Source organism: Paramormyrops kingsleyae, chromosome 11 (assembly GCF_048594095.1).
Source record: "Paramormyrops kingsleyae isolate MSU_618 chromosome 11, PKINGS_0.4, whole genome shotgun sequence".
In the NCBI taxonomy this organism is placed as follows: Eukaryota; Metazoa; Chordata; class Actinopteri; order Osteoglossiformes; family Mormyridae; genus Paramormyrops; species Paramormyrops kingsleyae.
This window is the reverse complement of record NC_132807.1, coordinates 5,036,525-5,046,904: the sequence shown is the minus strand read 5'-3', so window position 1 is coordinate 5,046,904 and position 10,380 is coordinate 5,036,525.

Below are 10,380 nucleotides of genomic sequence, written 5' to 3'. Positions count from 1 at the left end.
CATGGTGGTATCCATGGAAACATCCTACACCATTTGCTGAGAGTTGAAGGTAACACCCCCTCCTATTGTTCACTTTTTGTTATGCATATTCATAGCTGCAGAATGGCTATTACAAAATGCTTTTATTGGTCTATCAATCTTCTCGACCGGGCATTTATTTTCCACTTTTCAACTGTACAAAATGAACATGGTGAAAGATCTCAGTAATCTGCTCTCTGCCCTTTCCTTTGAACTGTACTGTGCTAATAACCATACTTGATATTATTTTTATATGTAAAACTGGGCATATTCAAGGTGAGTCCTGCATTTGATTTTTGATTTTGATCTTCTCCATTCTCCAAATCTATACAGATCACAGCAAACACATTTTAATAATTAATACTTACGTTACTAAATAAAATGTATAAATTGGTGACAAGTGTAATGCACATTTTAACATTTCATGCATATTTTCTGAAATTATTTCACCCATTCCTAGAGCATTCAGAGGATGTGTGGATTCCATCATGATCATTTGAATAATTTTAATAATGCATCTGTTTTTAAATCTTGTGAGTATTAAAACTGGTTGAATGCATATAAATTGTGAATGATACAAATTTTTTGATAAAAGAAACTGAAAGATTGAGTTTGCCATTTTACAACAGACTGTGACTGACAGGAATGCAAAAACCACACTGGCCAACATATGCTTATGGCAGGATCATCATTGTCAGTTTTAAACCTGAATTTTATCAAGGCAGGCAAAGAACCCCCCCCACACACACACCTGAAAGTTGCAGTGGTAGCAACTCAGTTTACTTTCAGCATCCACATGAAATTAAATTTTATTTCAGGAAAAATAGTATGTAATTCCATTGATCTTAGTAGATGCTGAAAAACTGCACTTGAAGTGAGGAAGAAAATATTTGAGACAGCTCAAATTTACCACTAAGGCTGACTGAGTATTGTGTGCACATACAAACATCACACACAGACACCAGTTTCATTGAGGACCATCATTCTTTATTGAGAGCATTAATGAGGCAGCCACATGCGTGTCAATATTAATATTTCCCCAGCTCCCTCCTTTGGGTTATTTTGGGTGGGTGAATCTAAGGGTATCCAGGTTAAAGGTCATTTAGAATTTGATGAGTATGTTCTAGTCATTGAGGTAGACTGTGACTTGTTGTCAAGGAGCTGAATTTACAACAACAAAATCACTAGTCTTCCACAGTGTCCAGGACCAAAGCAATACTGCTAAAAAAAAAAATCTGTCGCAGGAAAAATTGATGGAAAATGTCCTTCTAGACCACCCATCACTGGTTAGTGCCTCAGGGCCCTGTGATCCTCCTGCTGCAGAGTTTCCCCCCAGTTTCAACAAGCCAAACAAGTGATTAAAAATACTGGCATGCAAAGCGTACCAATCATATGCTGGGAAATTTAAGACTGGACTTGTTAGTTTGATGACCTGATGAAACAATTGCAGCATGTTCATATTTGGGAGCTCCTGTGATGGAGAGGGAGGGACGCTGTGAATCTGTGAGGCTATGAAACAGGCATCTCTCTGGGCCGTTTTCATGCATTCTGTTATTTCTGCAGCAGGTGTGACAGGTTTACAGTCCTAGTGCCCTACCAACATGCAGGCAAGCCTCAGAAATTCCAATCATCCATTTCAATCTGCTCATCTCAGTGTATTTATAGGCGGTCTTTCATAAAATATTTTATGTTTGAAATATTAAACCATGGTGGCTGGCCTTTGTTACAAAAATATACAACCCAATGGTCCTGGATGCCATCTAAATTTCCCCTACAATATTACAAACTCATCACTGAGATAATCCAAATGAAAAAGAGCTGATGATGTCATCTTGACACCCAAACTTCAGAAGTTCTTCATCTGAGTGACCTCAGAGCATGACCCCTCTTACCCAGATCCATCCTCTTCTGCCTCCAAAATCTCTCTCCTGTTTCGCCTCCACACCTGCGCTCAGCCCTATAAAAGTAGGAAAGAACCGTTGGTTTAATAGCTGACCTTCCATTTCAATAAAATGGATCAATGAGTAGGCATCCCGATAAGATATAACCAGTGTCTGCCTAGAACCAGTGAGTTGTGGGCCAAGAATAACAGAGAGGTGAAGAAGCCAGTGAGGAAAATGGCAAATGAATTGTTGACATATGCCAACATCAGTTTTATGGCAGAATCAGAAATCAAGTCAATAAATCCTGCAGAGCAGCTAAGGATAATTAAAAGGCTAATTTTACCACAACATTAACCTCTTAGCAATTCACTAAGTTAGTCTTTAAAATGGGCATGTGTGCCGTCTGCAATATGATTAGCTTCTGTTTATATGTTGATGTAATTTCTGCCAAAAATGTTTGTGGGAGCTGACGGGAACTGTTGACATGCTTTTAGCTGAAGACATCTTTCATAACCTGAGAGCTTGGATTGAGGAACAGTTATGGCAGCATTGGGGGGGGGGGGGGTGCTTTTTCCAGTGGGTCTGTAGTGTGAACCACAGCGGGTATGTTTTTTTTGGTGCTGTTGTGAACATGAATGTTGACAAAAGTGAGAAAAGTGTACATTCCAAACAAGTACATTGCAAATGAAGAGTGCATTCCAAATGACTATGCTACAAATGCCCAGCAACAGTATTTATATTTGCTCACAGGCAAAACCCTTCACTTCCAACCTCATGTGAATTTCAAATCCTGCCATTACATGAAGCTCACATTACTACATATCACCACAAACCAATAATCAACTGGACCCAGGCACTTCAGAGGTCATCCTGCGAGCAGAAAATAAGTATAGTATTTTTCTTAGTTAAAAATGTCGTTAGTTACTGATTTTAACCCAAGTGAGTCTAATTTTCACCTTCACACGCAGAGCGATGTTTTAGTTGAGCGCCTCCAGGCAACGTCGTGCCCAAAACACCGTATTACCTGTTTTATCGCTCTTTGAAAAGTGGGAAACTTTAATGTGATATATTTACATATTAACTCTTTATACACTGGTATAAAGCCTTGCATAATGAAAGTTTATTTTATTGATACTTCTGCACGAGAAGTGAATTGTAAAAGCAAATTTTGAACACTCTCAGTGACATTTCCCTGTAATTATAGACATAAAAGCCTAGCTTTTTACGGACAAGAAATAGCCTACACTTCTGTTGATTTTTCCGAAATATGGATCGCCGGGACATTGCCAGCTGACAAAAGAATAAACGAAAAAAATGTTTCTGTCCAAGATTCATTTCGAAATGCGTAGCCGTACCCAAGTTCCTTTTTTTAATTTGATTAAAAGCTTTCGGTACTGCACAGCCTAATTTCAACTGATTGACATGTCAAGAAACCCTTCAGTGAAGATGTGAAATAATAGCGTGCAAAATAAAACAACCATTTAGAGTAAAATGTGTCTTTCTAAATAGGCTATATAATTTATGTAGGCTACGTCTACTGGTTCCCATTTCACAGCAGATCATGTTCCGTGATAACTGTTTATTTCGCCAATTTAGAAGTAGTTTGAAATACACTAACACGGATTTAAACCAAGTAAATATACGATTAAAACACGTAATGGATAAATCATTAAAAATATGTCTACTATATAACATCAGTTTGAGGCGTCCGCTCTTCGCCGCGCAAGTCCTGCTACACTTGCGAACTCCGCACCGCGCAGGACCGCAGGAAAGAGCGTCTCTGGCCGCGAAGGGCGGCAACTTGCAGGCGCTTCGCCTCTTCGGGGAGCCTGCGGCGCAGGACAAGGCGAATCGGTTGTGGAAGGTTGAAACAGCGCTCTGAACTGCAGGACGCTGTAAGGGACCCTTTGACTTTTTAAAATGTATTGCATTTTAAATTGTTTTGATTTTAAAAGGAATCGAGTCACAGTACAACGGGACCGTAAATAAAAATACACAAAGAATAGCTTTCCGAATAAGATAAAACCAGGGTGCTTTGAATCGGTTGTAAATCTGTGTCTTTGTGGTGGTTTTCCTTTTAATTCTTAACTTCCTTGCCAAATGAGTCAGTCCTGTGGGGAACATGGCAGGTGAGATTTAAATGGCTGTTCAGTCACCTTTCAGTTCATTACTTTTGTCTCCCCTGAGCAGCAGAGCTTATTAGGAGTGTGACTTACAGGGAAGCGGAAGGCTGGCTCCTCCCGAGTCTTTCTGGTGAGATCTGCCCTCAGTGATTCCTCATTAAACACTGATGGGGGATAAGAGTGGCTGTCAGGGGAAGGCAGGGCAGCGGGAGACCTCCTGGCCCAGGTCCCGATGATTCAGGTGGAGGGGGAGAGCAAGGCTAGGCCTGGCCCGATTATATATGCTCTGTAATTGACTTCAATTAATTCAGAAAACGCTGAAATCATAGTTCTGATTGGTTCACTCCAAATCAGCATTGTAAATTAACAAAACATTTTCACTGAAAGGGATTGACCAGAAAGAAGTAGTCCTATTTTTATTTCCTGTGTACAGTTTCCCCTTGTCTTCTCCATAGTGTAACAGTGAAATAAATCTATTTTTGAGTAAATCAGACATCTGTATAGCGGTACATGACCTGATTGTTATTGTTGTGTGCTATGGGGAAAAATTAGTCCACCAGTAACCAAAGCGGGAAAAACGCTCAATAATTGGAGCGAGTCAGTGTGTATGGTTAAAGTAATTGCCCGAAATGCTGCCGACTGTAGCTACGCTTAATTATCTAAACATGTTCCCTCCCGGAAAGCCTGCAGGGGATTGCCTTCCATTTTCTTACTGCGGAAAGTGGCTGACTGTGGAGGCGCGATTCTCTGCCACATCCTCCTGTTTTCTCTTTAGTAAGTTATTTATATTTTTTTTCCCACCCTGCAACTCGCCGATGTGTCAGACAGTTAGTAGGCAATTCATTTCATCTGACAGTAGGAGAGGAACACGCACTGTTCATTCACCGATCAGCCCGAAATGTCTTTGGCTCACCAGCGCTTACCTGTGTAATGAATGTGCATCTTTCCTATTCTTTTACTGTAAAACAGATGCTTATATATGTTTCCTAAAAATATAGATGCATACATATTTTCCCCCACCCCGATCAGCCTCTCATTATCAGATCTCCTCTGATGGCTGTTCGGTGAGCTCCATGGTGTACGGCAGTGAGCAGATCCCAGCTCTACGTGCTTTCCATCTCAGGTAAGCTAGGGGCTTGTGGATCAATGGAAAATGTTTTAACCAGCAGCGGCGGATCCTAATGTCCTCAGATGCTCGATGGCGTCCCCTGATGACTGTAATTGTAAATGTGAACCACACAGCCAGTGCACTACAAATCTGTAACCAGTGTCCGTGTAAGATTAATGTCTGATCTCTGGATGTTTCTGAGAACCGCTGACTGTGCATAAAACTGGATTATCATACAGCATTCACGTGACCCCACCTTAGCAAGGAGCTGGATGGTGCTATAAATCCAGCACCCTCTAGTGAGGGTGTGGCGGCCCCATCGGGCATTTTCCCAAACATCTTCGTTATAGACGACACACGGGGTTGCTGGGATGCTAAAGCTTGTGCTTAAACAGCCCCTGGCTTCACCTTTTAACTTAAATGAGCAATGGAACATAGTTTTTTTGATAGGAATGTCCAAATGTGAGGTTAGCAGTGCGCTATGTCCCAGGGAGAAGCTTGCAGCATTTAACTTACTTCACCAGCCCCTTGTCCCTCCATCTTATTACCCCCCCCCCCCATATAAGGAACAGCCTTAAGCTTTACTTCTCTTCTTTGGTAATCAGTCCAGTTCAGTTTAATTAAATTTCACCGTATTTAGCCTTTCACAACACGATTGCCCTATGGTGTTGAGGTGTAATGTTACAGAGTAGTAAGGTTCTGAGTGGACGAGTGGAGATTTGGATTAGACACTAGGGAAACTAAGAAAAATTCACTAGACCTCCGCGCCAGTTTGGCTCTTGAAGTTACGTCCCATAGGTCTATGGAATACCAGTGAGGAGAGCTGAAAATCAGCCCACAGAAGACAGGGGCCAGTCTGTGGCTTTAATAACGATCTCAGGTATGACATGTACCCATCTGAAGATGCTGATTAAGAAAGAGGCGGAGTGCATTTCTACCTGCTGACGGCGACAGTGTACCTACGACTCCGTGATGCTGGGGGGCTGACAGGAGCCGTTCTGTTCTCAGTGGCTCACAAAGGCCGCGGCTCCAGCTCCTTTTGCTTCATTTTGACCCTGAAAAACAAAACACCGCAGTTTTTCCATGAATGTGCTCAACTTCAAAAGCACTGAGCTCTCTAACAGCTGCTGACATTTACAATATAGATCTTTGGATGGCTCTATCTATCTATCTGTCTGTCTGTCTGTCTGTCGATCTCCATGATATTTCCTCTACATCACATGTTCAGAAGCCTAAAATGAATCCCCTTACTTGTTCACTGTACTCTGGGGCCATCGAAGATTTGTCCATGGAGATTTGGGCAGGAGACAGCTCTCTGAGCAATGAGCATGAGTAATTCATGAGTAACTGTTGAAGCAGGACATGGAGTCTGTCTGCCAGCCATTAAGATATTTGGGGGCTTCTCATCTCTTTTGGGAGTAACAATCATTTACAGAAACAGGTGTAACTTTGTTTGATGTGTGTCTATTGGTGTGGGATTCTAGAGACTTTTTTCCCCATTTAGAAAACATTTTAATTTTAGGGGAGGGCAAAATTTGAGAGAGCTCTCCCAGAGCACATACAAGGAAGAGTGTTTGGGTAACACTTTACTTGATGCGGCACAAACAATATAGAATTATGCTGTTACTTATGCATTAATTAACCAGAAACTGAGTCTTACTTACATACTGATCTCGTGGTAATTCATCATTAATGAATTGCGACGCATGTTTTATCTCAAGAACTTACCATATTTGTTACTATATCTGTTAATTCTGTAAACCTTTGTGAACTACTGAAGGAACTACTGAAATAAGTAATAACACGAGTGAAACAGTGATGTCATGTTTGTTCATCATTCATGAATTGTGAGGCATCTTTTATCTCAAAAAGCGACTATGATTTGTACTTCAGTAGTAATGTTACTACTGAATTTGTACTTCAGTAGTAAAGTTATTACTAAGTATCTGTGCCACGTCAAGTAAAGTGTTTCCAGTGTTTGTAGGATCAAGACCCTCAATGCATCAGCTTTATCAGCTTCTTCCCATTTCTGTGTTTTCTACGTGTCCTGCAAAGCTGTAGGTCTGACCAGCGAGGTACATCACAGGGGGAAACATTTTCCTTATAAAACAAGTGATTTCATTTTTTATCCTCATGCTCTAGGTATACAGTGGTGCTTTATTGCTAGGATTTCAGCTGCCAGTTAAAATATTAACTAATCGCCAAGAAATAGTGATGTATGAGGAAAACTTCACCCCTCATGGGGAACAGAGTCTATTGCGGACATTCAGAATGTCATACTGAGGGCAACAACCAGTATCAAAAACCAGCTGTGAGTGTATTTTGGGTTTTAATATATGTATTTTTGTAAATAACTAAATGATGTACTTAGTTATTTATAGTCTGTTTTAGGCAATTGTAATATTTTTTTAATGCAATTTACTAATAGTTGCACTCTGCTGTTTACCACATAATTAGGTGCTGAAAAAAAACAGCCCTTTAGAGAATTTCTGAGCAGGCAGGATAGAGACGCCTAGCTGCGTGCTATTTTCAAAGGACCCGGTGTTCACTGAAGCTGCCTCTGAGTGCCACCCACCAGCAGCCTCCGCTTTCGCGAGTAAAGTGCTCCCGGCCTTTTGGGTTAGAAGATAGATAAACAGAATTGGCAACACGATCAGAGCCTTGTGTAACCTGGCCTTCAGGTTTACAGGCATGCAGACTGTGGTACTGAGATGCAGGGACCCCAGACCCCTGGTGACCGTATCTGCTCACGGCCACTTGCATTAATTTTTGAATATATAATAAAAAAATGTATGTCTAAATTTAGAAACTACAGGATATATATAACACACAGATGATACTTTATATGTATATTAAAAATGCAATCATCTCATACAAAGAAGCACTTACTACTCATTATACAATAAATGAACTAACTGTTAATGTTTTTTTATCATACGTGTTTGATTAAGTGACATTATCATTGCTAATCTCATCCTGCTGATATGTGTATGTTTTTAACAAAGCAACACTGCCAAGTACCATACCATCGCCATAATATTGTGCTTATTTTCTTCTCTATGGAAAAAAAAACAAATACCTTTTAATACTCACAGCTGAAATGGTAGAGCTTGCCCACCAGGAGAATCGGGCTCTGTGGCCTGAATGAAATGGGTGACATTTCAGCACACAAAGCTCACAGACAGCAAAGCTCAGACTGCAGGTGCTGGCAGAAGTCAATGCCTTCTCTATCTCCGTTCTCATGGCACAGAAGCCGTGAAAGAACTGTTCATTTCTGACATCAGCTGGAAAACCTGTTGCTGAGAGCCTTGTCAGCGATTCCAGGGAATCAGACCAAAAGCGGAGACCACCGGTACAATCTGTGTCCGCTTTAACCTTGAAAGAATCTCTCGTATCTACTGCTCCACCGTGTCCTAACTCATGGTGGTGTCCACTTTGCAGGATGACCAGTTGAAGCCTGGGGCTCAATTCTCACACACCTCAGGGGGTGGGGGCAGCCCTATAATCTACCAACACCCTGCTGTTGGTCATGTGACTGTAAAAGCTGTTGGTCAGATCTGTAACCCCCCCCCAACTAACTCTTGGTCACTTTCCGACGTTATTTAGAGGCACCTTTGAAATCACTGCAGTCTTCAGACCATCTTCTCCACCACACAGCCCACGCTGGTCGCTCTCTGGAGCTCAGTCCAAGCTACGGGCTGAATCAGCTGTCATTTTTTTTTTTTTACCACAAGAGCTCGAAAAGCTGGAAATTAAACGTCTGACCATCGTGCATCTCCACTGACAAACAACCACATACCATTTTATGTCTGTGTAGTTTTCCATTACAGTAAACTTGATTATTTCCTATTATTACCTATTAGTATTAATTCAGTGCACCTTATTGTTTTGCATAATACATTGCTCTGAATTAAGACCTGATTCCTTAGTGCTGTTCATAAGGGGGGCAGGGGAGGAGGGGGACATTAGTAGACCTGGTAAAGTGTTTTTTTTAGATATTGACAGGCAGAAAAGTCAACAGTCCCACTATCTGGCTCTTGCCACTGTGATAAATGTACTGCAGGCAACAGGCATTTTAAAGGTGTAACAGAACTGAATTTAATCACATTAATTCAATTCATGCACGTACCTCCTTGTTTGAACACCTGTTCTAAAAGACTGCCTTTCAGAAAACAGACTGCCTGGCCACCTCCTCATTTGCACAACAATCTGTGGACACATTTTCCTGTGTTAATAAGTAATCACATTTATTCTCTATCAACCTCTGCTCCTGGACTAGTCCATCACCCGACATGGGGACAGTAACAGAAAACCCTGCACTTATTACAAACAGTGATTATAACTGTTAACATGTCAACATTTCTCTCAACATTATTTATTACAAATGTTTACAAAAAGCACACTATTTTCAATAGAGGTGATTAACAAAGCTGTTGAAAGCTTTTTCATTCCTACTTGTATATGCTCAAACTTCTTTCAGTGATACTTTCAAATGTCAAACAGAAAAAAAGTATTAATATGCTTAAGCGAAGGAAAAATCACATTCTCCTTTTGGTTGAAATAATAATTTCAATCATATTCATGGGAAGATGGTGGAGATGTAGTGTTTTGTGAGTTATAAACAGGTTAACCTCTCTATGCCGGTATTCTTCTGAAAAAAGGTCAACATGAATAAATAAATAAATAGTTTGCCCTGAGGAATCGCATCTTCCGTTGTTGCATTACACTGTATTTTTAGACCTTACTCTTTGGTGTATTTTTATGACCGGTGATGACTCATGCATTTTATACAAGTTTAACTGTAGCTAGGAGGTAAAAAAAATACTAACTCTTAGAAAAAAATAAAATAAAAACGCCTGTCAGTAATATACCCAGCTGGCATTTCAACATTTATTCATGGGTGAATCAACATCATGGAATAAGGCTGAATCACTGTTGAATTTTGTTTTTGATTTTGAAAATCGAATCAGTGTTGATATTGCAACGTTGTTTCATCGTCTTACTTTTCAACATGGGTGAATTTAGGTCTTGTATCAATATTGAATTTGGAAAATAAATCAACATTAAAATTGCAACTCTGGAGTTTGTCCCTGAGAGCAAAGAGCCTAGAGATGCAGGAGGACATCCCACACAGAATACCAAGTCATCACAGAGCACACACTGTATATCAGCAATTTAGAGGAATGTGTTCACCTAACTGTACCTATTTAGAAGGGCATGCAAAGTCTGCTCACACAGATTGACAATG